Below are 26,664 nucleotides of genomic sequence, written 5' to 3' on the forward strand. Positions count from 1 at the left end.
ATCTAAGAAAGGAGATGACCCTTGTTTGTCTTAAATGCAAACAAATGATAAACTTGGACAATTTCCTTGTTTTATTGATGTTGCTATATGCAAATGTAGTAATTTTGTGAATGTGATGCATTTAAAAAAAGAAACTATATGCGATGCAGTGCTTTGAATAAAATGATATGCAATACAGAAGCAAAACCTGAACTAATCCAACCCTTAGATATAGTATCATTTCAGGTGCATGTTGTTCATAGGTTCAGGGAGTTTTGTGTAGGTAGTTCATTGGTCCAGCATAAAGATGTCTTTCCAAGAAGGACTCAGCTAAGTGTACATGTCCAACATCTCCAATGTTGTTTTCCTTAGTTTTTGGATTTTGCGATGAAACTAGGGTAAAATCTTATGCAAAGGATTGGATAGAGGGTATGGAAGGATAAAAAGGAGGTGTTGGATAATGGATCAAATATTTAAACTTTGGTGCATGAGCGAATGGAAACATTTGCGGTATCACCATTGGTACACATCTTGAGGGATGGTGGATTGATGGAGGAAAAGTGGATCTCAGATTTTGGGATTTGGATGGAGGAACAATCAGGGAATTTGGGACATAAGGTTCCAAAATAGATGAAGGAGGTGATGGAGAAATAGATTTGGAAGGTTTGGATGGAGGAACAACAATCTTGGTTGTTGATTTAGATTTTTCTTTAGACTGTTGTGCTTCAAGGAGACGCTTAGGGATCCACATGGTTTTGATTTTTCATGCTTTTGCAGTTTCTTGGAACGCATTGCTTCTACAAGTGCCTTAGGAACCCATATAGCTTTTGATTTTTCTTTCTTTTGCTCAGTGGGCCTTTGTGTCCTTTTATATGGATGGAAGGTATGCAAAGATGTACGCCTTTGTTGATCCTACACAAGGGATGGAGGAATATAGGGTCCTAAAATGGATGGAAGAGATGAAGGGGAAGGCGTGTACCTAGGTTTTGGTTTAGTAGGGATACCACCATCTTGAGGAATGTCACTGAGGACATGACCCTTAGTAGTTTCTTTAACATGGATGGGTTATTGCTTGTGAAGGTCTACCCCTTTACGTTTATAAATATTTTGAATTGTAGGATCATGAGAGGGCTTTGCAGGCATGATGGATCCTTGAGTTGAACGTGGAAGATTATGACAAGAAGATGAAGGTATACTTTGATCTTGACATGGAAGAGGGCCATTGGATAGAGTATTTGACTCTTCATTTTGAATAGGATCATTTGAAAAGGTAGAAGAGGCATCATGATCTTTCTTAGGAAATATGATTTTCTCTTGAGATGGAAGGGGATCATCTTGGAAGAAATGGAAAGGTATAATGGGATCCTCATGGGATTCTAGGGAGGTAAGATCTTTTTCAACCATTAGATGGGATGGCCCTTGAGATAGCCCTGGAGGATCAACATGAGAAGTTTCATCATTAGGTTCATCCTTTGAGGGATATGGTATGGATTGTTGTTGAGAAGCCTTAGGAGATCGAGGCATCATGGAAGAGATGGAGGCCATGTATGGGACCTTTCTAGACATAAGTTCATGATTTTGATCATGCTTAGAACTAGTTCCTTCTTTTTCTTTAGGTGAGTCATTAGGATCTTCAATTTCAATGACACCATTATCAATGAGATCTTGAATCTTATGTTTTAATTCCATACACATTGAAGTATTATGTTTGTTATGCCTATGATATGCACAGTAATTACTCAAAACTTCACATCCCCATGTGGTATTTTTAGGCAATATGATAAGATTGTTCTTAAGAAGCTCTTCCAAAGCTAACTCAATAGATTGCCCCAAAGGTGTAAACTATCTATCTAGGGAATAGATGTCTTTTTGTCTTGGTGAAGGTGTCTTTTGATCTTGTATGAGATTTGACTTTTGATTTTCAATTACTTGTTGTTCCATCTTATGTAATTGTTTTAGCATTTCTTGAAGTCTAGTGTTCTTAATATCATGAATTTTCATCTCAAGAGGAGTCATTGAATCTTTTCGTTGAGCTTGAATGTCATATATTTCTCTCTTGAGAACTTGAAATTGTTGAGCCAAGGTAGTCATGGGCTTCTTACTTTTATTAGAATTTTTAGAAGAACTTCTGTTTTGAATAGGCATTTAGAACCAACAGGACCGAGAGCTATATGTGATGCAAAAGTCAAGATCAAATTTGGAGCTAGTTGTTTGTTTAATGTGTCAATTGAGAAAAAGCAACTAAGATCTAGTCTGGTTTCAGGAAAGATCTATCATGTGTAAGACGTTATCTAAGTTACCTAGTTTGATTTAAGAGAAGTGACTGAGACTTAGTCTGGTTTCAAGAATGACCTATCCTGTGTAAGACATTATCTAAGTGACTTAAATTTGATAAATGTTTGATTGAACTAGCTAAAAGATGATCGACAAAATCGTGCAACACCACGACAGAAGAGCATTGTTTAGATTTGTTTATGCTTAAAAATGATAACCAATTTTATGCTCGTTGTAGACTATTTTAGGCAAGTTTTGACTATTTTGGACTGACAAAATCAGAGATTCATACGACAAGTTTTACAAGACCAGACAATAGTTTAATAGCTTCAGGACGATAAAAATAATTTCGTACAAGTTGCTACCTATGGTCGCACGACAGATGGGTATACCTCAGACGATAAACTGATGAATGTAATGGTTTTTCGTATGACACAGAATCAAAGATCAGACGATAATTCCCTAAAAAGGATGATAGCTTATCAAATTTTGTACAACACAGAATAAGGATCCAAACGACAAACTGTTAGACCTGATGAAATTTCGTACGACAATAGTTATATAGCAGGACGATAAATCAGAAGACTCGTACGACAGTTTATTGGACAAAGACAAAATTTCTGACAAACCGAGTTTTTAATGACTGATGACGACCAAGTTTGAGATGGACTAAGTATTTAATGACTGACGACAACCAATTTTGAGATGGACTGAGTTTTTGGACAACTAAGATAGACTAGTTTTGACACAGACATATTTTTGACTAGGATAGACTAGTTTTTGACACGGACAGAGTTTTGACTTAGGATAGACTAGTTTTTGAAATGGATAGAGTTTTGACTACGATAGACTAGTTTTTGACACGGACAGAGTTTTGACTAGGATAGACTATTTTTTGACACGGACAGAGTTTTGACTAGGATAGACTAGTTTTCGACACGGACAGAGTTTTGACTACTGAGTTGTTTATTGTTTTCTCCAATTTTGGTATTTCAATTTCAGAGTCAGGGATGAAAACACAATAAATATGCAATATGTATAATGACTTCAATCACAGCATGCTAACCCTATGGAAATTGGTGAGAGAAGAAAACCTTTGCTTGCAGACTTAGGTACACACCCAATAGCTAATTAGAATAGGGTCATTGAGTCTCACACAATAGATTCTCAATGCCATATTAGCTGACTCCAAATGCTAATGGGGGCACAAAATGGCAAGTATCTTGGGAGAGTTACTATCTCTCTTGCACAAAGATTATCCCCCCTTTCGGAGGTGAATTGGGTAGCTTCTAATTTTAATTGGAACTACTAAGGGATCCGTTCGACGCGTTGGGATATAAAATTAATTAAGAGGTCTCTAGCCTTGAAAACCAAGGTTTAATATACCCAAAGGTACAGAGAAGAGCTATTCCCGAGCACTGTCATTGACTTGATTTTCAGCAAATCACATTTATTTTATAGTGGGTTGGAGTACTTCATGTTTAGCCATTCACACTTGGGTCGTTCCCCTCTCATCGGCCCTAATGGCTTTGTCCTTATAGGCTCCTTGGGAGGGCAGACCTACTAAAGTTATACAAATCTCAAACCTCGAAAAAGCCTCAAGGGTCTGGATTTCTGATTGTCTATGTAGACAAGAGCATACTCTCCTACCTCTCAGAATTTTCTTAAAACACAAAAGATAGATTTGTTCATTAACCAAATAGCAAGCTAGGTGCCTAAAAAATGAATTCAATGAATACACAATATTTTCTCGAATCTCCACAAGCAACCTGCAAAGACAATGAATCAGTAGTCATATTGTCTTTGTTTGACAAGCATATTCTTCGACAAGCGTTCTGCAAAAACTGATTAGGCTGTGAAAATTTCTCAGACAGACAAAAGACAATTCAAGGTTAGCGTCAGTATCATCAAAATCTAATTCAAGAAAAACCCTAAAAAGTAATTTGTTTTCCAAAATATCCTAATCTAACTCCTCCAACCTGTAGGAAACTTTTAGAAACCTACAAGAAGAAAAAGTTAGTGAAATATCAAATCTCTTGGTGAACTTACACAAGCCTAATTTCAAATCTCGGTTACAAATTTTTCACTCCTAATGCTGAAATGCCCTAAAATTTGACTAAGTTTGAAATTTGGAAGATCCTCCAAAAACTATATTTTGCATTATAACTCCTAGAGGTTTGAAACCCCTCTCAAACATCCTAACAATATATATGGAATATAACTTAAAGTATAAGAAAGAGAGAAGAGAAGTGATATTTCCTCTTCTCTTCTCTCTTTCTTATACTTAAATGTTATATTCCATATATATTAACCTTCCACGAGCCTAATTTCAAGCAAAATCATAAACAAAAACTCTTTGTTTTTCATACGACAGAACAGTAACTCGTACGAATATTCTCACCTGACCATACAATAATTCTCACCAAACCGAATGAGTAAACCCAAAAGAAAATGACAAAATCAATTACTCATACGATGACTCCCACAGAGCCAAACTACAAACTGCAACACTCATCCAATATGTTGCACAAACCCATCATGTATTTTGAAAAAACTTGTACGACCTTTTGCAGAGACTGTACGGAAAAAATCTGAAAAATAAAATAAAGATCTTGCAAGGCCAAAAACGAAATTCTCGAGCCCCACGATGGGGTGCCAAAAATGTGTGTGTGAAAAAGTGAAATAAGTATCTGTAAGTTGTAAGACACAACACTTCAATTAAGTCATTACATGTTTGGTTAGACAAATATAAGCATGAATAATAAAAGCATAACAAATCGACCAATTGTCTTCTAAAAGATGCGAGTATAAGATTGCTCGCAGGTTTGTATAAGCAATACCAATGACTAGACTACACCAAGACGAAGGATTTAATCTATATGAGCATGATATTAAGATAAATGGATGAATAGTAAGCTATATGAATTCAAGCAATCATGATTGAACTAAATATGCAAAAATAAATTAAACTAAGATGCAATAATCTCAAAAAACAAGCACAATATCTTCAATGACTCCAGAGCAAAAACTGTATAATAACAATAAATCTCCAGGGTGTTTTGAATGAGAGATGAAGGCTGAATTTATAGAGAATCACAAGAGAGATCAAGAAAAAGCATAATTTAGGATAATTGAAATAACTGAGAAATTAGATTCAGTTAATCTTGAGATAGATTCCAATTATAGTTTAATTGAAATGCATTCAGATTAGAAGTTTGAGTTTGCATTGGAAATATAATTCAAATAATTTCATGCACTTGAGATAAAAATAGGTAACTCTTTGATTTATTCAAGAAAAGAGTCTTTTCAATGCAACTGAACTTCTTTTCTCAAAAGCTTTGAGTTCGAATTTTAGAGAATGATTAAATTCCTTTAATTGTTTTTTATGATTTCAAGTTCTCAATTTAGAAGAAAGAAATAATATCTCAAGTTTGATTTCTCTTTCAATTCAATTCTTTTATTTTATTTTCAATTTAACTCTTGCTTTGCATATTGATTCCTCTTTTGCAATTAAAAAATCCTTTTTTATGATTAAATGGCAAATTTATTAATTAATTAAATATGCTAAGATATTTGATAAATTAAAATAGGATAATTGATCAAAATGATTTTCTTGGAATGATTTAATTAATTAAATAAATATTTAATTAATATAGAATAATTCACTTGCCATGTAACATTTAATGATTGAAGAATTAATTAATTATGTGCTCAAGATTGATTTAATTGCCTTTGGTTAGGACCTTGGTGATGTTGTCGAAATTAGGGGCTCGTGGTTTAGGTGACCATTTTTAGCGTATTATAGCTATAAGAGCCTCATATTCAGTAATGTTGTTGGTACATAAGAAATTAAGACAATATGATAAAGGAATGGGCTTCTTTTTAGGAGAGATTAAGACCACCCTTGCCCCCGATCCTATATGACACTTAGATCCATCAAAGTGCAATTCCCAAGTCTCATCAACCTCAATGAAAAAAATGTATTCATTGAGAAAGGACTCTAGATTAGGTAGGGAGAAGGGTGAAGGAGAATCAACTAAGTGGTCAGTCAATGCTTGACCCTTTATTTCCATTTGTGAGACAAACTTAAGGTCAAACTTGATCAACATCATAACCCACTTACCTAAGCATTCGGAAAGGTCAGTTTTGCAAAAAAGATGTTTAAGAGGATCAAATTTAATGATAACATGTACTTCAGCATTCAAGAGATAATAGCTCAACTTTTGGGTTGCAAAGACTAAAGCAAGGCACTGTCTTTCTATTGCAGAATATCAGACTTTGTAACCAAGTAGAGTGTGGCTTATGTAATAAATCGGGCATTCCCTACCATCCTTATCACATTGTGCTAATAAGGTTGCAAGAGCTTGAGGGGAAGTAGCGGTGTACATAAGGAAAGGCTTAGTAGGATTAGCAGGTTGAAGAATAGGAGGATTGGCCAAATAGGTTTTTAGGTCTTCAAATGCTTGATGACAATCCTCATTCCATTGGAAAGTGATATTCTTTTTAAGCAATTGTGTGAAGGGAAAGGTACGATCTGCAAGTTGAGAAATGAACCTACAAATAGCTTGGATCTTTCCTTGCAAAATTTTTAGTTGGGAAATATTCTTAGGTGGCATGTTAACAATAGAATCTATCTTCTTCGTATCCACCTCAATTCCACAATGTGAAACTATGAACCCTAATATTTTTCTACTATCCACACTAAAAACACATTTTTCGGGATTCAAACACATGTTATACTTATGAATTCTCTCAAAGATTTGATGAAGGATCTTAACATGATCTATATGAAGAACAGATTTGGCTAAGATGTCATAAACGTAATCTTATAAGGTCTTATGCATATAGTCATGAATGATGAGAGTCATAGCATGCTGATCAGTTGCGTCTGCATTTTTCAATCCAAAAGGCATCACAATCCAACAAAACGTACCCCAAGGGGTGGTAAAAGTATTTTTATATTAATCTTGAAGATTGATGAAGATTTGATTATATCCTGAGAAACCATCCATAAAGGATAATAAAGCATGACCTGCTACCAAATCCATTGTCATATCGATATTCGAGAGAGGAAAGTCATCTTTTAAAGAGGCCTTGTTTAAATCATGAAAAATTCGTACACATAGTAATTTTATTTTCAGCTTAGCCATAGCCACAATGTTTGAAATCCATGAGGAATAATTGATAGGAAGAATGAATCCAGCATCCAACAGTTTTTCAATCTCATCTTTAACAAGTAATGCCACTTTCGGGTGAATCTTTCGAATCTTTTGCTTCATAGGTTTAGCATCAGGAATTAGGACAATGTTATGAGCGACAATCTTAGGATCTATGCCAAGCATGTCATAATATATCCAAGCAAAGATCCCAACGAATTCATGTAACAACTTGGCATATTGTTTTTTCTCTTCTTCATCAAGACCTTTCCCTATCTTGATGATTTTATCTTCAACATAAGGATCCATCTTGATATCAATGGTGTCATTTATTAGGATATTTCTTTCTTGAGGGGCATCTTTTAATTAGGGAAATTCTTTAACTATCTCATCGTTATTTCTTTCTTTCCCAGAGTAATCTTCTATATTTAGACCATAGGGAAAACCGCGGTTATGGTCATAATGAGGAAGGTTGTCATAAGCTCCCAAGAATTCAGGTAAGGAATCATCGATAGAAAAAACATCCAAAGCAAAGACACAAGAAGGGTCACAGTCAATATATTCTGGATATTTTAGTGAGAGAGAAGCAGAAATGACATTAAAACTAATAGATGGTCTCTTAGAAACTTTAGTATGCTTGAAAGGATCATAACCAAGCCCAAATTTCATATCACAAAATTTTTTTTCCAAGGGAACCTTAATCCCTTGCTCCTTATCACCACATCCATTTCTATTATATCCACACCTAGCTAGGATGTGAAAACCAGGACCATAAAGGTTAGTCATTTCCGAAGAAGAAGGAGGATTTTCATAAAGTGAAAAATCAAAATCCTCCAAACCAGAAGCTAACGGAGATGAATTCTGAGAAGCTGCCAAAAAGTTATTACTCAATGGCCCAGACAAAGTGGATGGCTTTTTTAGGTTATTCTTCTTCTTTCTTCTTTTCAACCTTAGGTTCTCTAGGGGGAATTATGTATTCCCCTATGAAATTAGGATTGAAATCAAGGGATCCCCAATCATCTTCTGCAAGAACCTTCTCAGGAGAAAGGGTGACCTCAATAGTAGAGTCGGGCTGAGAAAAGTCTTCCTCAAGAACCTTAGGTCCACTTGAAGAAGTATTGGGAATCGATTTAGATATAGGAGACAGGTTTAATGAAGTGGTCACACTAATTGGAGTAGAAGCTTTAGAGGAATTATCTAAGATAGTTGGGGAAGAATTGGTTGAAGAGGATTTAGAACTTGATTTTGTAAATAAGCCTGGAATCTTGTGTCACCTAGCAAGGTATATGTTGTATTGTTGTAAATAAATTTAATTTGCCTATGCAATGTAGAGGAAACAACTTGCATGTTATTAATCCAAGGTCTCCCTAGCAACAAGTTGTATGTCAATTCTCCAGACATGACATGGATAGGTGTGGGTAAAGTAATAGGACCTACCTTAACAGACAAGGTGATGATACTTAGTGAAGATTTAGCAACATTATCGAAGCCATAGATGGTGATAAAATCGTGCTTAATAAGAGATGTATCAACATTGATCTTATGCAACAAGTTAATGCTACAAACATTAAGGCCAAAACCATTGTCCACTAGTGTTTTTCTTATCGCACTATCATTTATAATAACCACAATCATTAAGGGATCATATTGTTGTTGAATTTCACTAGAGGGCAGCTCATCTTGTGTAAACATAGTCTGAGCCTTGGGTGCAGTAATAGAGTTAATCAAGGAAGCCATATTATTGGATGTCACTCCGAATGGGACATTCAATATTTTCAAGGCATCTTGTAGCACTCCATGATGAGTCGAGGAAGTTTGAATCAAATCCCAAAGGGATATCTTGGTAGGAGTAGCTTTAAGTTGTTCAACAACATCATATTCCTTACCAAGGGTTTGTGAAATGCGAGGTGCTTGAGGAAGAATGGGTTGAGGATCAGGTAGAGAAGTTGGAACAACTAGAGGAGGATTAGGTTTCCTATTGTTTCTCATGTTATAGGTATGGGAAACTACATTATAACTCTCCTTAGTTAGTTGTCTAGCATAGCTATAAGGACTCTTAGCGGGATTCCTTCCTTGAACTGTAATGATATATTTGTTTGGAGTGCTAAAGGATTCATGACTATATCCACCTTGAACTATGAAAAGAGGGAAGGTCCAAAGTTCAACAGAGACAATTATAAAATATGGAAAGATAGAATGAAGATATACATCAGAAGCATGGGTGCTCAGCACTAGAACTATGTTGAAAATGCCTATGCTATTCCTACCGGTACTCTCACCGATGATAAAAGAGAGATCCAGGAGAATGGGAAAGTCATGGAAGCCCTAATCAATAGCTTATCTGACATTGAGTTTATCAATGTCCAGGATAAAGAAAATCCCAAAGAAGTATGGGATACTCTTGAGAATATCTATGGAGGTGATGAACATGTAAAACAATCTAAGGAAGAAAGCCTTAGAGGGAAGTTTGAAGACATGCGGATGGTTGAAGGTGAGACCATCCAACAATATAGAATAAGAATCAAGACTATTGTTGGAGACATCAAGAGTGTAGGAGGGAAAATGGAAGATTCTACTGTTATTAGTAAAGTCCTAAGGTCCTTATTACCGGTCTATGCAATAAGGGTTGCTTCTATTCAGGAGTTGAGATCAATAGACAAGACTAAGGTATCCCTAGACTCCATCATTGCAAAATTAACAACCTATGAGCTAAATAATTTTGATGGCAGTGTTCAGAAGACTGAATCAGCTTTTAGAGCATCTATTGCACCATCCGAAAAAGGAAAAGAAGCAAGCACCAATGGTGAACCAAGAAAGAGCAGAGAAATGGATGATGAGGAGATTCTAATGGAATTTGAAGCTCTTCTTGCCAAGAGACTTCCTAAGGGAACCGGAAAATATAGACGTAAGCTTCCTTTGAAATGCTTCTCTTGTAACTGGATAGGACACATCGCTATAAACTGTCCTAATGGTGATAGCAAGGACAAACCGAAAAGGTTCAAGAAATTCAAAGGAGGAAACCAGAGAAACTATTTTGTAGCAGTTGATGAAGGTGTCATAGATGAGGAATCAGAAGATGAAGAAAATGAAGATATTGTGTTTGTTGCAGTCAAGGAGGATGTGTTAGACAAGAAGTCTCTTGTCTCCCGCTTTGATAATTCCAATGAGTGGATTATTGATAGTGGTTGCTCTCACCATATGACTGGTGACCGAAGCAAGTTTATATCTCTGGAAGAGTATGATGGTGGTGTGGTTCGTTTTGGTAATGATGCACCATGTATGGTCAAAGGCAGAGGATCCATCTCTCTAAATGGAAAGAGCAGTGCTGAAAATGTGTATTGGGTGAAAGGTCTTAGACACAGTCTATTGAGTGTTGCCCAGCTAAATGACAATGGACTCACTCTGGAATTCAAAAATGGAGTGTGCAAAATCAAAGGAAAGAATGGTGAACTGATGGCCACTGGTATACAGACCAAAGGTAACTTATTTCAGCTGAATGCAAATATAAGTACATGTCTTATGGCTAAGTTTGATAATAGTTGGATTGGCATAGGAGACTCTATCATGTAAACTTTGATAACATAGTAAAGGCAAGTAAGATCAAGGCAGTTAGAGGACTGTCGATACTGAGCAAACCAGAAAATCCTTTATGCAGAGAATATCAACTAGGGAAAATGTCTTCCTCAACCTTCAAAGGTAAATCTTTCACTGCTGACAACTTACTTGATCTTGTGCATACTGATTTGTGTGGTCCTATGAAAACTAGGAGTGTGCAGGGAGATAGGTATTTTATGATTCTTACAGATGATTGCTCAACAATTATGTGGGTCACATTCTTGAAGGACAAGTCTAAAGCCTTTGGAAAGTTCAAAGCTTTCAAAGCACTAGTAGAAAAGGAAAGTGGTAGAAGAATCAAATGCCTTAGAACTGATCAAGGAGGGGAATTCACTTCCAGTGAATTTAACAAATATTGTGAAGAAAATGGCATCAAGAGGAAACTGTCTACCCCTCAGACTCCACAACAGAATGGCCTAGCAAAGAGAAACAACCGGACTGTGGTTGAAGCGGCTAGAACTATGTTGATCCAAGGAAAGGTTGCTCACACCTTTTGGAGAGAAGCGGTGAGCACTGCAGTCTACACAATGAACTAGGTACTCATCAAGAAAGGAAAGGATAAGACTCCTTATGAGTACTGGACTGGTAAGACACCTGTGGTAAGCTACTTTAGAGTATTTGATAGAAAATTCTATATCAAGAGGAGTGAACATCAAAGCAAGTTCGATGTAAAATGTGATGAAGGAATATTCCTAGGATATTCCACAAAAAGTAAAGCTCTCAAATGTTTCAATAGTAGGACTCAGAGAATCATTGAAAGCATCAATGTTAGGGTTGATGAAAACTCTGAGAAATCGGAGGGAATCGGCAGTAAGCAAGGAGGAGATGAACCGATAGTAACTTTCTGGGAACCAATTGCAAATCAGCCCAGTACCAGTAATTGTGTTCCTACACTGGTAGATGTTGATGCTGATGAAGATGAGGATGATGAAGAAAAGCAAGAGGAATTTGTTAAGAACATACCTAGGTATGTCAAACTCAATCATGATCCAAAGCAGATCATAGGAGACAAAGGTGCAGGAATTCTTACAAGAAGAAAGGTCAGAGAAAGCTCATGTATGATCTTTGAATTTGAGCCTAAATCATTCAAAGAGGCACATAAAGATGAAGATTGGATCAAGGCAATGGAGGAGGAACTTGACCAGATAGAAAAGAATAGCACATGGTCTTTGGTACCCAGACCAAAGCATAAAAATGTCATTGGAACCAAATGGGTTTTCAGAAATAAGCTAAATGAGGATGGCATAGTGGTAAGAAACAAAGCCAAACTAGTATGTAAAGGATATGCCCAAGAAGAAGGAGAAGACTATGGAGAAACCTTTGCTCCAGTAGCAAGATTGGAAGGAGTTCGAATGCTTCTTGCATATGCAACTTTTAAAGGATTCAAGGTATACCAAATGGATGTAAAATCTGCATTTTTAAATGGAATACTTGAAGAGGAGGTGTATATAGAGCAACCAGATGGGTTTGCCCTATCAGAAGACAGTGACATGGTGTGTAGGCTACATAAAGCGTTATATGGACTGAAGCAGGCACCAAGAGCATGGTATGAACGCTTGCATTCCCATCTTGTGAAGATTGGATTTGAAAGAACAAGTGAAGATAGCAATATCTACTTGAAATCAGAAGGAGATCAAATTCTGATCTACGAAGTATTTGTTGATGACATAATCTTTGGTGGAGATGACAAGATGAGTCTTGACTTTGCTGATGAGATGAAAAAGGAGTTCGAAATGTCACTCATAGGGGAGATTAAGTTCTTCATTGGACTGCAGATTTAGCAAATGAAAAATGGAATCTTTATTACTCAGTCCAAGTATGTCAAAGAAGTGTTGAAGACCTTTGGCATGGAAGAAAGTAAACCGGTTGGTACACCAATGGTGACGAGTTGTAAACTATCAAAAGAAGATGACTCAGCATTGGTAAATGAGAAGGAATACTGATCAATGATTGGTAAGTTACATTATGTAGTGCATAGAAGACCGGACATTGCACATGCAGTGGGTATTACCGCTCGATTTCAGCAAAACCAAAGAGAATCCCACTTGGTAGCAGTCAAGCGGATTCTTAGATATCTGAAGGGAACTATTGACTATGGGTTATGGTATCCATACAATAATGATTTCAACCTAAAAGTGTTCACAGATGTTGATTGGGCTGGTAATGTAGATGACTGAAAGAGAACAACCGGTGGTGCATTCTTTCTCGGTGGTAGACTAGTCTCATGGATGAGTAAAAATCAGAGTTGTATCTCTCAGTTTGTAGCAGAAGCGGAGTATGTTGTAGCTTTTATGAACTGCACCCAAACTATTTGGATGAAGCATGTATTGAATGGTTTCAAAGTTCCTGTATCTGAACTGGTAAGTATATTCTATGACAATACAATTGCAATTAACATTTCCAAGAATCCGGTTTTACATGCTAGAACCAAGCACTTTGAACTCAAGTATCATTTCTTGAGGGAAAAGGTTCAAAACAAAGAGGTGGTATTGGAACATGTTTCTGGTAAGGAGCAGTTAGCAGACATATTCACCAAGCCTCTACCGAAGGCTACTTTTACCTATCTGAGAGGTGAGTTAGGGGTGATGCCCCTTCAAGAGGTAATCTAAAGGTTTGTGCTCCACATCAGTCAGATCTTACTTTGGTATATCTTTTCAGAATTGATGTGTTGAAGGATGCTACTCCTTAAGGGGAGCAACATAGTGGAACGGGGAAGCTTGTGCCTCCACTTTGGCATTGTTGTCAAAGGGGGAAAAGATGTGAAGTGGAAAAGATAAATATGTGAAGTGGAAAAGATATATGTAGTATTAAGGAGAAGATGTGATGCAAAAAGAGAGATATCTTTGTATATTGTCATCAATGCCAAAGGGGGAGATTGTTGGCATATATGCAGAATATGTTGACATGATGATATTTTGTTGTCATTAATGTCAATATGCTGAAAGAGAACCAGTAATATGCTGAAGAGTGAACCGGTAACATGATGAAGAGTGAAAAAGATTATTGAAGTTAAGCAACTCACAAAGAGAACCGGTGTGATGTTGTGAACTTGCATATGTGAAAAAGTGAAGTGGTATGCTTGTCAAAGTGAACCGGTATGATGTTGTGAACCGGAACTGGTATGTCGGAATGAGAACCGATATATGGAATGTTTTGTATCAAGGGTTCATATGGCATAACTACTGGTTGGTAGTCTCAGCTTCAGGGTTTCTGGTTGAAGTGTTTCGAGCCTGTGTGTTTCAATCAATGGCATTGTGTGATGAGTTAGCATTGTAATGGAGATGAGATCGTGTTGCCACGTCAGCCTCGTGCGCATGAAGGATCTTGCATGAAGGAGATTGATCCTATCTACCTTAGGAATGTGCGAAGTCTCTGCAAACGGTGGAGAACGTGTGATGGGTTATCGCCTCCAAGAAGTGATGAAGAACGAATGATGGAGAATATCTTGAGATATGTTCAAGACCATTGTATTCAAATGCAAAGTGTTCAATGGTCAGGATTGAACCAACCAAATTTCTCAACCTAAGTGTTTAGGGTTTAGGGTTTATGCTACCAACCTATCTATTTCCTATAAGGTCGATGTGGTGTTTCATGCTGAGGTTGTTGGCAAATGTTGTGTGTGTATCTATGTGCAGAGATATGTGATTCTTGCCAGACCGGTTGAGAGGATTGATACCTACATAGTGTGTGTGCAGAAGGAAGGAATTAAAGCGGATCTGCATTGGCATTGAGTGCTATTACCAGATCATTGTGATACTTGTTGATCTCTAACCACTTCAACAGTTGGAAAATCCCTTAATAGGGTAGCTTTAACCAGCTTGCTGTAAATCCTTTAACAGGGTGACTCAAATCCATTGAGTTCATAAAATCCTCTAACAAGGTAACCTCTAACAGGATTTAAACCTTAACTGGGTATTCTAGCCATCCCTTAACCGGGTGATCCCTAACAGGATTGTTTCCTAACAGAACCTGATGCAATGGTTCCTAATAGAACCTGATGTGTCATATGTTATGTCTTTTTCATGTGATGCTTTGTTGTTTTCTGTCAAGCGGTGAATCATGTTGATCTAGAAAGTTATTATATTTTTTGATGATAGATTATTTGTTTATGCATAGGGACAAACTGGAAATGAGGGAGTAGGTTGTATGGAAATCTAAGAAGATTGACCGGTTCATGTCTTTCACAGTTGCACTATGTTTAACCGGTAGTAATCTGGTTTGGATCGGTGTTAGGGATTGCCAGTAGTTTACAGTCTACAATCAAACCAGTTTAGGAAAAGTTTTTGTGCCTGTACTGATTCACCCCCACCTCTCAGTATCGGTTTGGTACTGACTATTCATCATTGAGTTATCAAAAATTATTGTAGATAATGGGATGTATTTCAGATCCAAAGAATTTTCCGATTTTTGTGGAAGTTATGGAATCACATTGTCATATTCGTCACCTTATCATCCCCAGGAGAATGGACAAGCAGAATCTAGTAACAAAAACTTATTAAATATCATTAAAAGGATGTTAGGTGACAACAAAAGGGCATGGGATTCAAAGTTGAATTTGGCAATATGGGCAGATAGAGTAACAATCAAGAAATCCACAAGGTTTGCTCCCAGTGTATAAATTTGTTTCAGAGGAATATTTAGAAAATGTTGACTTCATGGAAGAAAAGTTGGTCCAGTTGGTTGAATTGGATGAGTACAAGAGAGAGGCTCAAGAACATAATATACAAAGGCAGAAGATGGTAAAAGCATTGCATGACAGAAAGGCTTCTAATAGAACTTTTGAAGAAGGAGAGTGGGTGCTCAAATGGAATGTAAAAGACCAGGACAAGGGGAAGCATGGAAAATTTGAAGCACTTTGGCTAAGACCATACATCATCATGGATAAAGGAGGAGAAAAATAATATTTCTTGCAGAACACTGAGGGTGAAATTCAAGAATTTCCAATACATGCTTAGTATCTCAAGCATTTTTTCTCTTAGGGAGCAAGGAGTATTCTTGAACTATAGTAGTGTAGTTTTTCCTTTTTTGATTGTTTCTATTTATTTTTGGTCTTCTTTCTAGAGATAGTTGGGATCTTGCTATGTCCCTAAAAAGAACATACATCCCTAGAAAGAGCCACTGTTAGCACATATTTTTGCAAAGTATTCTATGTTATTTGTTTGATGTTTTATATGTACATTTTCATCATAAGAGCATTTACTGTTGGATTGAATATGCAGGAAGTATGTTACAATATCAAAAGGATCCTATTGTGGCCTATTTTCAAAATTGAACAAGTACCGTTGGGGCATGCTAAGGGTTGGCACTGAATAGGGACTACATGAGGAAGTTTCGTCATGACAATATTGGGATCCTTATAAAGACATTCTTTGGGCCTATGTGATAGACTCTTCCATCTATTAGTACGTATGAAGTTTCCATAGAGGGTTGCAAGTGTAAACAATATATGAAGAGGAGCTTAATTAGCACAATTATCAAATTTGAGCTATCGACGTAAGTTACCCTGACAAGACCGACTAGCCAAAGCAATGAAAGAAAATATCGACATAACATAAACTGACCATTCTGAAGGAGAACCAAAAAAATTTTCATAAGGAGGGTTTCATCGACGTAACATTCACTGTCGGGGGCATGAGAAAATGTTATTCCAATAGTTGATGAGGTTATTGGTATAACTTACACCGATGAAAGAGAATGCAAAGTAGAGGTCGTCAATGTCATCGGGTCATCGGAAAATGTCATTTCATGCTACCTTTATACCCAATAGGCTAAGTGGCGAAGGTGGTGTCATCGGCATGACTTACTTCGATGAGGCAATACCAAAAGGTGGAAAATACTAAGTCATCAGGATAGCTTAAACCATCGGTGAAAAGTGTTTTAGGTTATGTCGATACCCGATGAGAAGGACAAGCTAGGCACGGAGAAGGAGACTTGATCGGGATGAGTTACATTGATCGAAGACCAAGTCATCAGGATATCATTGCCTCATCGAGAGAAGACACTTTTTGTTATGTCGACACCTGATGAAAAAATAAAGATAGGTGTGATCAAGGGGATCTCATCGGGGAAACATATGCCGATAGAACGGAGCAATAAAAGATACATAAATGTGAAGGCGGTGACATCGGGTCATCGGAGAAACATAAAATGAGTTGTTTAGATGCCCAATAAGATGACCCAATGTAACAAACAAGATGCGGACCATGGACGAGGACTCGTCAGGATAACTTAAACCATCGGAGGAGTGTACTTAGAGTTATGTAGATTCTTGATGGGCAAAATGCAACGGAGGAAAAGAAGGAGGGTATATCGGAATGACCTATGTCGATGAGATATAAAGGTAAAGATAAAGCCTATCTAGAAGACAAAGCCATCAAGGAAGTTATAACCATCAAAATTTTAACAAATGAGCTACATCGATACCCAATGGAGTGATCGGTGAGACCTATGCGGATGAAAAGGATGGGTGGCACCAAGTGATTGAACTATCGGGAGGAGTTATGACGACTAGCCGTTGCAAAATCTGGTCTTAACGAATCCACTCGCCATTATTAATACAGGAAATAGACAGCTTTGTGCTCACACAAGGCGAATCACAGCACCATTTCAATTGAGTAAATTCTCCTAAAGTATCAAATCTATATATAGAAGCTGGTATAAGGAATTGGCATAGCAACCTAAAGCAAACAGGGAGATTGGAGCGAAATTAAGCTGCAAAAGATTTGAATTTCAGAAGACTCGAAGAACTCAAAAATGGAGGGTTCTAGTTCCAAGGGCAAGAGGAAGATCACTGGGGTCTCTGAGAGCACTTCGAAGAATTCTAAAGGTGGAGAAGGTGCACAGAAATGGAAGTTAAATCAAGACATGATGATCAAATGAGCTCACCAGGAGCCAAATCTCGAAGATCTAAGGCTAACCTGCCCGTCCGTGACTAGTTAGAAGAATTTTTCAAGGAAATTGGCTATGTCTGGACCATGATTAGAGGTCATGAGTTTTTCTTGTATCATTATTCAAGAAGGAGTAAGCCGGCCCCAATTTCAAACCTATGGATAATGGGATTGGGTAAACTTGTGGTTCCTAACATCTTCGTGAATATCCAATTGATGAAAACATTGGCTAGGGCTTATAATGCCACAAAAAGATGTATTTAATTGCCAAATGGTGATGCATTCATCTGTATCTTAGCAGCCACCATTCAAGAGGTTTTTCACCTTGGATTTGAATCTGATGTGTCGCTGTCTTTTGAGAAATCGGAGGAAGAGTATACAAAGATGGATACTGTATACAATGGGTGGAATTTGGCCATACATGAGGCTGAGAAAGGAAAGTTCATAGATGAAGATGGGCCCCCGTTTGATATCACCATTTTCAGGCAGTATCTGCAATATACATATATGGCATGCAGTCAAGTGGGAGGAGTTGAGGTTTCGAATGTAGCTCTGATAGGACCTTTGGTTCTTGCTGCTAACACACAAATGCATGAGCTGAGATAATTTGATTATGCTAATTACATTGCTGAGAAGATTTATGAGGGTTTCTTAAGACTTCATAATAACCTCGACAATTTTTTTAAGTTCTATTCATTGTTGATGCATATTATTTTATTTTATGGACGGCACAGGGGCTTGTGGCCTAAGGAATTGAAGCTAAATGTTCATGGCAAGGATGGACAGGAGCAGCCAGTGCAACTATGGGTGTCACTGTGGAATTCTTGATTTATGAGATCTCACTATATCAAATTTGAAGAATTCTTTGTGCAACCATTATACAGAGCTTTTGGAATTTCTTTTGATGGGTCATTTTCAGAAAAAATCAAAAGATTTCTTAGACCCCATGAACATGGGGATACCAGGGTGAATCACAATTGGGGTGACTAGTATGTATGCTAGGACTACACATATGTTAGATTTTTTGGATTTGAGGGATCTCCTTATGTGCTACCGAAGCCTACACCTGACAGAATTGCCTACCTGGAGACTGTGAGGCAAATCAGTGTCTCAAATGCACAACATTTTGGTGGTGCCCATAAGCAAGTTTTCTTGCCCGAGACTTTACATTTTGGTGATTTCACTATTATATCAACAAAGGCATATGAAATCATTGACAAGAGGTTAATAGAATATCATAACCTCTATGAGCACACAAGCCGAAATAACTACGACCCAGAGGGCTATATCCACTAGGGCAGAAAAGGGAAAAATATGGGCGATTATTTTCATGAGCACGTTAAAGCCTTGGATGTCTTTAGAAAAAAGGAATTTGAGGAGGCTATGTAGATCTTTCAAGGCTTGAACCAGAAAATGGAAGAAAAAAGGCAAAGACTGGAGGAGATAGAAGGAGAAGAAGAAGCTGAGAGTGAATCGGGAGAGAATGAGGGTGTCTCAAGATTCAAAAGACCTAAAAGGGAGGAGGAGCCTAAAGCACAAGACCTAACTATTGCGAGGATAAATGTTGATGTTAGGTTAGAAGAGCACACTTCTTTTGTGTCTGATGATGAATTCATCAAATCAGAGGAATTTAAATCCTTCTTATATCACTTCAAATGAAAGAAGCTAAGAGAAGCCATGCCTAATGTAACACCAGAAAATGAGGCAGAGATGCTTTGAAAATTGAAGGTTGATATCGATGCAGAAGTAGAAGGCATGACCCCTCAAAGGGGAAGGCAACTCCTTATAGAAGTAGGAATAATTTTGTTCCCAGGTTGGGACCTTAGTGCGTCCTTCATTTTTGATAGTTTATTACATTCATATAAGAAGGACTTCAAGTTAGACATTCAAGGTGTGAATGACATCTTCATTGGATCAAGATATGATCTAGATGATGAGGTTGTGCGTTTGTGGGCCCTTTGCCCTCCAAATAAGAGGCTGAAGATCATAGATGTGGACAAAGCTTTTGGACACATGATGAAGTTAATGGTTGGTGAAGTTGATCCCATGGTCACAGCAGATATGGGAGTTGATATTTCAAAGTTAAATAAAGCACAAATGAAGATGTTGGTAAAAGAAGCAGGAAAATATAAATCATTATATGAGGAACTCTTAAGAAGCAGGGGCCGGCCTATAACCCAGATAGCAGATGAGTCCAAACTGAAAAAGAAGTGTGAAGAATTTCACAAAGAAAACAAAAAGTTTAAGGAAAGAATGCAGATTATAAGGACACACACAACATGTGTCCTACTGTCTAAACAATTTGAGAATCTGCAGAAGATACTGGAAGAATTATGGATTGTCTACCAGAGAAACATGGATAACACAGTGTCACACCAGAGGATCCTTGATAGGTTAAACATGCTACTGCAGGATCAAACACTGAGTGACAAAAGGATCAATAAGGTTAAAAAACTGATTGACACTCATGAAGGATTCACAATAGAGTTGAAAATTGAATATGAGGAATGTAAGGGTATTGTTAACCATGGATTCCCAAGTGTGGTAGATGATACAGGGGTAATAAAGGACAAAAACAAGTGGATTACCAAATGTGGACCCCTACTCAGTTCAGCCCTTAGCATTGCCCATGCAGATACTTTGGATATGCATGAAATAGGGGAACATGTTGACATTTTTGTCATAGGGGAAATAGCAGTTAGAGACATTATCTTCAACCCCTACACATATAAAGATGAAGGATATATTCGACATATCCAAAAATGTGGTCAGCGGCTGGATGGAAAGAGTTAGTCTATGTCATTGTAATGTGTTTTAGTTATAGCAGTTAAGAGGGATAGTTAGGATTTTGTTAGTTTTAGTTTGTGCTAATGAAAGGGTGTGTCCTTTCATTCCTATCTTTTGAGTCATATATATAGAGAGTCATTTTGTATTCTAGGAAAGACGGAACAGAGGTAGAACTACTATTTTTCTAGATTGTCTATTGGAATCAGTGGTGTTATGTAAAACAGGTCTGTATAAATAAAAATCCATTTTGTGCAAGCAAGTGTACCATGAAGTATATGTGAGTCTATAGTTTTTGTATACCCATTATTCCAAAGATTAATATACAAGATTTTCTATTTTTATCTTCAGGTTGTTCAATGTTATACGATGTTGATGAGTTAAAATCCTTTGGATAAATCTAAATAAGGTTTGTTGCAGTGTTTTATCACCTGTTGTTGTAAAGATAACAGAATTGTTTTGTTGTTCTTATAACATACATTGAAGTCATTGTAGTGATACTCTTGCATACTTGTGAGTTCTCTCAAACTATCTCTAAGGATCACAAACATTTGTCCAGTTAGTAACATGTAAATTGTCAGATAAGGCACTCGTCTGGTATTAGTTTTTTGTGAATAAATTTGGTATGCACAAATTCCTTACCAGAGAAAAATATTACTAGTTTCTACTAGCATTGTTCTTTCATAATTATTCAAGGTTTTAACAACATTCTTTTATAAGCTTTTAATCATTATCAATTATACTCAAGTTTTCAGATTAAAGCAAGTTAAAAGCACATAATAAAGCATAGTTGTAGGAAACATCTTGCCATCCCTATAAACAGCTACTTTGACAAATTTAAATTCACTATAAATAGATCTCTTTGTGCTTTGGAGATTGAGGTATACCCACCTAGGTCTAGTGGAGCCTAAAGTGCAGAGGAATTTGGTCTTTGTCCATTCCTATTTGTTGGCCAACGCTGATTGAGAAATTAGTAGGAGAGTTGGCAAAGCTCTAGGATTTCCAATCTGTGGTTTTGGGAACCAACAAAGTGGACTGTGATGCAAGTGGAAATGCAATTGGAGCAGTATTGAGTCAGGAAGGGAGAGCAGTAGCCTATTTCAATGAAAAGTTGAATGATGCTAGGAGGAGATATTCAGTGTATGATTAGGAATGTTATGCCATAGTTCAAGCCTTGAAGAAATGGAGGCATTACCTGTTGCCTAAGGAATTTGTGTTGTATAGTGACCATCAAGCCTTGCAGTATTTGAACAGTCAAAGTAAGTTGAATCAGAGACATATGAGATGGGTAGATTTCTTGCCGAGTTACACCTTTGTGTTGAAGCATAGAAGTGGGAAGTCAAACAAAGTTGTTCATGCACTAAGTAGAAGGAGGAATTTACTAATAGAGATGAGACTGACAGTATTAGGATTTGATGAGTTGAAAACTTTGTATGATGGTGACCTGGATTTTATAGAACCTTGGAAAGCATGTAGAGAACTAGTTATGGTAGATAGAAGCAAATGGTTGGATTACTTCATTCGAGATGGGATGTTATTCAGAGGAGTTCAGTTGTGTATACCTAAGAGTTCTATGAGGGAGAATCTAATAAAGGAGAAGCATACTGGAGAATTAGTTGGACACTTTGGTGTTGATAAAATGATAGTATTGGTGAGTGAACATTACTTTTGGCCACAGATTCGTAAGGATGTCAAGAAATTTGTGCAAAGTTGTAGACTTTGTCAAGTTGCAAAAGGTAGTAGTCAGAATGCGGGATTATATAAGCCTTTGACAGTACTGGAGAGACCTTGGGAAGACATAAGCATGGATTTCATACTTTGATTACCTAAGACACAAAGAGGAAATGATTCTATATTTGTGGTGGTGGATAGATTCTTGAAGATGGCTCATTTTATACCTTGTAAGAAGACATCTGATGCAGTGCATGTAGTTGACTTGACCTATTTTTCAAGGAGGTAGTGAGATTAAATGGATTACCTAAGAGCATAGTTTCAGACGGAGACACTAAGTTTGTTGGTTATTTTTGGAGAACACTTTGGAAGAAGATGAAGACAAATTTGAAATTCAGTTCTACTTTTCACCCACAAACTGATGGACAGACAAAGGTAGTAAATTGTAGCTTGGGAAAAATTTTGAGATGCTTAGTTGGAGAGAAGAACAAAAGTTGGGATTTAATTCTTGCACAAGCATATTTTGCCTACAATAATTCAATGAACAGACGTACTGGAAGAACACCTTTTGAGATTGTTACCAGAGCACACCCTAGACGTATATCAGAATTGAGAGATATCAGTAATGAAGATAAGAGGAGTGCAGAAGAAGAAGATTTTGCAGATCACATGACATCCTTACATATTCAGGTTAAGCAGCATTTGGAGGATATGAACAACAAATATAAGGAGAAAGCAAATGAGAAGAGGAGACAAGGAATTTGAAGTTGGTGATGAAGTGATGGTGTATCTGAGAAAAGAAAGATTTCCAGGTGGAACTTTAACAAGTTGCAGATGAGGAAGTTTGGACCTTGTAAGATCTTGAGGAAGTTCAATTCTGGAAATGCATATAAGTGGAGCTACTGGATAGTTTGAGTATTTCGCCTGTATTCAACATTGCAGATCTACAATAGTATCATGAATCAAAATTCAGTGAAGACAGTATTGCAGACTTAGAGAAATAGTTGCCCTGGAAGGAGACAAATCAGATTGAAGATATTTTAGACAACAGGATTGGACATAGCACCCGAAGTAGTCAGTATATGGAGTATCTTGTGAAGTGGAAGGGCAGATCAGATGAAGATTCTGTTAGGAATCCCATAGATACTGAGAGGGGGGGGTGAGTCAGTATCTGACTGGTATATATAATTTCTTAACTTAAAACATGCTAAACATAATATAACAGTGTACCGGTATGCAAGAAATAATGTAATAAACAAAATCAAGAACATCCACATGAAAAGCACACCATAACACAAGATTTTAACGAGGAAACTCGGTGTGGGAAAAACCTCGGTGGGATTTGTGACCCACAATATTCACTCATTGGCCAATAAGAGAATATTACTTACAATAGGGGCCTGCACATGCAGGAAGGCCAACTACCTAGAGCTCACTGTTCAATGGGAAGTCTCACTGACTTACAATGAGGATTATACAAATCAAATATCTTGTACTGATTTACAATAGCATCTTCAATGTCAGATTCAGTACCGGTTCCTGCTATGTTATTTACCTATACCCCTTAACCTATATTTCGCATAATAGGTCTGCCTAATATTTTTCCTTACTTCTTACATCTCCTATATCAAATGTCTACAATGATCTCTTTTATATATAAGAGTCATTTTACAATTTTCCAAGTCGGCTTACAAAGTTTTTACAATAATAAACAAAATATAATATAACAAAAATCATGTCGGCCTCTATGCCAGTATACTTCCTTTCTTCTGTGTCGGTGCCAATGTCGATGTCCTGAGTGCTGGTGTAGAGTGTGATCTGTTGATGTCGGTATAATGCCTTTGTCGGTGCCATAGGATTGCAAGATTTCCATCAATGACAAAACCTTCAATCGCATACAATGTCTCATTGGAGTGTGCATATGCCAACAATCTCCCCCTTTGGCATTGATGGCAACACTCATGAGAAATTTCAAAAATGATCCAAAAATGTGAAGTCCAAAAAAAATGTTACCAAAAATGTGTGTGCTCCCCCTGAGCATATGATTCCGGTGATTTGAATTTTCTCATCCCACTACTCCCCCTTTGGCATCAATGACAAAGTTTGTCAAGATGTCAGTAGAGTTTGTAGTTTCAACCTTGTAACTGGGTGGTTACAATTTGAAAAAGATCTCCCAAAATCAAGTTTATACTATCCATAAACTTCTTGCTATCTTTTATTGTTGTCTTTGTTCTCTTCACTATACCGGTGAGATGTTGCAAATGCTCTGCTGGTGTGTTCTTTCCCTGTATTAGTACCTCAGATACTTCCTTTCGTAGTGATGCTAGATAGTCCAATCTTGGACTTAGTTTTGATCTCAAATGCTTTGACTTATTCACTATTCTTTCTTTCTCTCTTTCCAATTTAAGTAATTCTTCTTCAAAATTTGTTATCTTTTCCTCAAAAACTAATAGTGTATCAGGTGAGTTGACAAAACTATCTGCAAGTTTATTGATCTCATCTTGTACCTTGCTCATCTTCTTGTCTATATCTACAGTCAAAAAGTTTGTTTTACAGGTATCTTTGTATAGATTTTTGTACTCTTTCAATAAATTACATAATTCCGATAGAAGTGTGTCAAAATCTTTGTTACACTTCTTTATTTGCTCATCAAAGAATTTATGTTTTTCAACTTCTACTTTATCCTTTAATGACACTTCTTTTATTTTCTCAATGTTTTCTGCGATATATTTACACAGTGTATCAAGTTGTCCTAAAGAATCTTTATTGTCTATATTACAATTGGGAGCAATTACCTTCAAAATTGGTATGGTATCATCAATTGCTTTGTAAGCTTGTGAGTTGCAGTCAATTATTTTCTTGATTGAGTCTAATAGTACCTCAGTTACATTAGTTGATTTATAGCTTGATGATGAATCAACAATCTGAGTACTGGTGGAAGTAACCAAGCTTGTATCAACCTCTGGTAGGTCTTTTTGTGTCTACATTTCTTTAAGCAATGGTTTTCCTACTTCACTAGTTGCCGGTGGTACTATTTCTTTATGTACCTATTCCTATTGTTGTTGTTGTTGTTCTTGTTCCGGAGCCTTTTGCTCTGTTTGTTTCTCTGTATGTTGCATTGTCTCAGTCTGAGTCTGAGTCTCTACCTTTTGCTCTTTGTCTTCTGTCAGTTTCTCCTATGTGTTATCAGTTTCCTCAGCTACCGGAGGCTCACTAGCCATATCAGTCTTATCAATTGTATCTTTGTCTACCACTATGTTGATCTTTTGAGTATCAACATCCACAGTATATAAAACTTCAGGATTAGGATTATCATCCTCTGCATCCATACTCTCAGCTACCGATTGATCTTCTGTAGTTGTTGTTTTTACCGGTGGAGTAATTAAAGGAGATGGGGGTAAGTTGTCTCTAACCTTGATACGAGGTGGTCCACCAACTTTACCTTTACCCTTGTCTCTATCTTTCTGATAAACTTTTATGGGCTTGGGGTTCTTGTATTCTTCTTGTTTTTCTTTCTCAACTAGGAATATGTCCCATCCATTTTCTGTCTCCTCAGTTACCTCATTAATTCTTCCAACCATTAAAGCAACGTGTCGGTGTGCAGTAGAAAATACTATCCGGTTGGCTGGAGCAATTAGTTCATCAATTTCTTTGGGTGAGTTTACCAGATAAACAGCAAGTAGCTTTTCAATCTTTATTTTCTTATCTAGTTCTATTACTGCTTGTCTTCTTGCTTCTAGTCTTTTAAATAGCTCATTTGGAATTTCATTGACGACTTCCATCAAAAATTTCTTGTACATATCCATATGCAATATAACACTGTTTTCTACTTGTTCTTTTTCATCAGTTGTTAGAGTGTCATATATTTTCTCTATGTTCTTCAATTTACCTTCCTCTGTGATTTCATTTAGTAGTATATCAAGAGGGGCCAAGTCTTTGTTTGTCCTCTTCTTCTTCTTGGGTGTCAGTTTCTTCTTTGGTGTGGCCTTTCTTACCGGAGATCTCACTGCTTGTTGCTTTTGTCTTGTCCTCGTGGGTGAGGGTGTGGTTGTCGGTGAGGGATCTCTTTTCCTTACAACTCTTTTGAAAGTTGCAGACATGTCACTTCCTGAAGAAGTACCTACCGGTGATAGGTGAGTTTCAGGTTGTGGAGCTGCTAACTCATCCTTTGTTATACCGGTTTTCTTCAATACATCTTCTTTGATGGCTTTTGCTTGTTTGGAACCTTTCCTTACAACTGCCTCAACCTTTTTCACTCTTTTCTTTGATTGTATTTGGCTTTCAATGGTTTTTGCACT

The sequence above is a fragment of the Cryptomeria japonica genome, chromosome 1, assembly GCF_030272615.1.
Source record: "Cryptomeria japonica chromosome 1, Sugi_1.0, whole genome shotgun sequence".
Classification (NCBI taxonomy): Eukaryota; Viridiplantae; Streptophyta; class Pinopsida; order Cupressales; family Cupressaceae; genus Cryptomeria; species Cryptomeria japonica.